Source organism: Physeter macrocephalus, chromosome 9, assembly GCF_002837175.3.
Source record: "Physeter macrocephalus isolate SW-GA chromosome 9, ASM283717v5, whole genome shotgun sequence".
In the NCBI taxonomy this organism is placed as follows: Eukaryota; Metazoa; Chordata; class Mammalia; order Artiodactyla; family Physeteridae; genus Physeter; species Physeter macrocephalus.
The window spans coordinates 80,533,243-80,537,307 of NC_041222.1; the positions used below are offsets into that span (position 1 = coordinate 80,533,243).

Sequence of the window (4,065 nt, forward strand, 5' to 3'; positions counted from 1 at the left end):
GATCTTCCTGGACCGGGGCACGAACCCGTGTCCCCTGCATCGGCAGGCGGATTCTCAACCACTGCGCCACCAGGGAAGCCCCATGTAGTATATTTTTAAAATTAGGTTTTGGTCTCTTGGCTGGTCCTTCAGAATCTCTTTCCATTCCCTGGAGTCTGATTGCTTGGGAGCACTGGAGAAGAGAGAAGGAAGTGAACTGAACTGACCATGCGGCCATCCAGTAGCCACTCCATCGCCTGGAAACAATGAAGAGGCCAGGCTTTCTCAACCATAAGAGTCCAGCTAGTGAAGCATTTAGTACAGAATTTCCACGAGTACCAGGGAACTAATCTTGGATATTACATAGTCAGGAATAAGCAACCAGAAGAAAACCAACCACGCAATGAAATTGTTTTTTTAGCAGAAACCTCACTGTCCTCACTGCCAACTCTCCAGATCATATGCTGCTGGGACCACAGAGAGAAACTTGGCCAAGGCTGTCATAGAACAAAAGCATTCCGACAAGTGCTTGCCAGGAGATCCTACTCTCCCTCACTATGCCACCTCCCATTGCTCACTGCTGCTTTCCAGGTCTCTCATGGATGCATCTATTTGGTACAGTCTAGAACACTTGCCCACTCCCTTGAGACTCAGTTCCAACTGAGTCTAATAATTGGTTTTTAGGGGAGTCTGGGAAGGGTGGTCTTTCCCTTTTTAGCCTCTACAGAGCAGGGACACATTCTAGACAGTGTTGGAAATGATGTTGAAATATTTTGCAGTATCTGCCACAGATAATTAACAAAATCACCAAAAGAAATGATCACCCCAAATCACTGGTCTCCTCCTCCCAGCACTAATTCCATTCAGAAGAAACAATGACCTGGGTCTTGCTTACGTTTCCCAAACATTGTCATTTCAGGCACTTCCTCTTTCAGAACTGGTTCAACATTACTGTTGAACATTACTGTGCACACCCAACTAAGCATCCATCTAAAGCCAGTAGACTTGGGGACCCTCCTTTCCCATGGAAGGCCCTTGGGCACCAAACAGTCAAGCAGTCACTTTCAGGTCAGTGGCCTTGCTTTTCCCTGATTTCTGTTAGGTTTTTTGATTCAGGTCAACTGATGGATTAGAGGGCAGTTCTTATTTTTAGGAGTGTACTACAAGAAGCATAAAACATGAATAGTGATGACACTGTTCACTTTCTTGTTTCACGGGATAGTGGTGGGGACAAAAGTGGCTTAGAAATTTTGGGGGGACTTTCTGTTTCCATTTCCATATGTAAGGAGATTAGCAGTCACCACTTTGTCCTAACAACAAGTAAAAAGTTGAACAGACTGAAAAATCAACAACTCTTCTAGGATCTGTAAAAGAAGTGAAGACACAGGGAAAACGGCTGCCCTCAAGATTGAAGAGACAGACAGGTGGACACAGGGAGCCGTGGCTCACAGGAGGGGAGATCCACAAGTAGAAACCACTGTGGGAAACAGGGAGGCAGGAAAACTGGAATGGTAATTGATGAATTGATGGAGGTTCAGTGTAGATGACTCTGAGAGTTAAAAACTCCAGAGGGACCCAGCCATAGGAGTGCCCCCTACATAGCAGGCTCTAGCCATCATGTCCTATCTAATGGCGGGTGGGGGAGAAAAAAACTGAGAAACGCGTGTGAAGTTCATAGTCTAGACGCACAGGCTCATTAAATGCTGAGGCTTAATCATAGGACTATAGAATGCTTCCTCTCCTCACCACCTCCTTACTAAAGGTCTATTTACAGCAGTTCCTTTTACCCAGTACACTATGTCCAGCTATCAAGAAAAAAATTACAAGGCAAACCAAAGGGGAAAAAAAACCCATAGAATTTGAAGAGACAGAGCAAGCTTCAGAACCAGGCATGGCATGGATGTTGGAATTAGCAGCCTGGGATTTAAAACAATTATGATTAATATGCTAAGGACTCTAATGGATAGATAGACAGCAAGCAAAAACAGATGGGCAATGAAAGCAAAGAGAAGGACATCCTAAGAACCAAAAAGAGAAGCTAGAGATCAAAACAGAATTTTATTTTAACATAGTTAAAAATAATTCTTGGATCCAAGATGGTGGCTGAAGTACCAGTCCCTTGTTTCAGAGACCACAGTGTTGCCTGCAGCTGTGGATGCAGTGGTTCAAGGAGAACCAGCAACCCCTCATTTGACATGAAGAGAACAATATTACATGGGTAATGACTGGTTTCAATGACTGGAGTCCAACAAGGAAAGATCTTGATAGCTGAAAATGTTAATACTTCATGATTTCCTCAAGGATGATCTGATGTCTAGTATGACGATCTCACCACATATCCCAGCACTGCACCAGAAACTGCATTCCCTGAGGTAGATGGGATCACAGCAAATGTCTAATTGATCACTTCAAACTTTTGAACCAGGAACCTGCTCAAGTTTATGGCTCCAGGGCTGGGCCCATGGTTGGCAGTGGAAAGCCTGGATCTGATTTAGAAGCATAAAGAACAACGAAACCAGTGAAGATCCAAACTACTGAGACTGAAAACAGAGACCTTTGCTAGCCTAGGTCCCTGTCTTCCTATGTCTTCCTCATAATTCAGCTTCTAATAAAACCTGAGCTCTGATATACCCCGTCCAACCCTAAACCTGTTTCACTAGAGAGCTGCAGCAGGTGTTGATGGAAAAACCAGAATTGCTGCTGGGTTTCCTAGTTGGGATGCGTGTGGAGGAGGGGGACAAGACTGGGCCTCTTGAAAACAGTAGACAACTTGTAGCCTCTCTCTGCTTGGGGGAATGGGCATCCTGGGGATACGGGGTAGTTGAAAGTGTATATATAGGCTTTTTGGCTTCTGGAAATAGACTATTGATAAAAGCTGCTTCCTATTAAAAAGGAGAAAGAGGAGGAAGCAGAGAATGAAGATGCCGTTAGCAAACTGCTAATACAATTATGGCTGTCTGGGAGAGCGATTTGGCTCGTCCTGCTAACAAAAAGTGGTGGTAATTGGGCAGGAAGAACTTAGGAAAGCAGACAAATCACACATTATTGTTGGAGAAAGTCAACTTCAAAGGAGACAATGCTCAAGGACCGAGGAGAAGGTTTATTTCAAAGTGCCTAATTCACCACCTTTGATGATGTGTTTGATTTTCAAGTTTATTTTAAAGAATGGTTTTCACATTGTAGCAAAGGTGAAGTAAGTCAACTCTTACAAAAACGTATTCTACCAGGAGATTTTTGAACCTCCACACCACTTTTAGAAAAGCAAATGTGCTTAATCTGCTGCAAATGTTCTTCAGAATCCATTCCTGGCTCTTGTGACCACCTCCTTTGGTCTGATTTTTCTATCCTAGAATCCTGCACAACATGGAGTCAAAGCTCACGATGTGGTGGAATCTACCACCAGCCCACTTTTATAAAACTCAGACAAAAGTTTCCCACATCCATCTTTTTTGCACCACGCTTGTGATTCACAGTTCCGCAGAAACCAGCAGAGATCTGGTGAAAAATACCCACTTTCTCCCAGTTCCTAGTGCGTACGTTTTCCGTTCAGGTATCTCAGCTGTGTTTCCCAGGTTCTTTGGATCTCAGGAGCAGAGGCGATCTCAGGCTGGCTCAGGAGGTGAGGTGTATTGAACCTACTATGTCAGGAAAAGAGCCAGCCTCTTGAGGGTGAAAGATTAGGAGCTGGGGCAGTTGGGGCTCCTTCCCTGATGCTTCACAGCTCCTGAGAGCACCAGCATCTTCTCTCCAGTGTCCCACCTCCACCTCGGCTTGGCCTCTCTCTCAGCCTCACCTTCTTTTGTCTGTGTCTTCTTGCTTCTCTTATCTTTATTAACCGGCTCCTCTCCATCCTGCTCATATCATCTTCTTCCTCATGATGTGGTTTCCTTAAAACTTCAGCTTGCTTATGGCTTCTTGTGGCTTCTTCTGTACTTCACGTGTCTCCTCTTTCTGCATCCCTTCAGCTTGGTTTCCCACAGCCCAATTCTCTCCTTCCTCAAGCCAAGTTCCCAAGAGTGAGAACCCATTGGCCCAGCTCATTCCCGCTCGGTTAGTCCACGGAGTGGCTACACCTGGGTCTAATCA

At 44.9% G+C, this 4,065-nt stretch overlaps 1 pseudogene; it reads right to left on the bottom strand.

Moving 5' to 3' along the window:
- The window catches only part of LOC114486827 (60S ribosomal protein L17-like), a 2,236-nt pseudogene extending 1,295 nt beyond the window's left edge, over positions 1 to 941 (bottom strand).
- Positions 942 to 4,065: the final 3,124 nt, after the last annotated feature.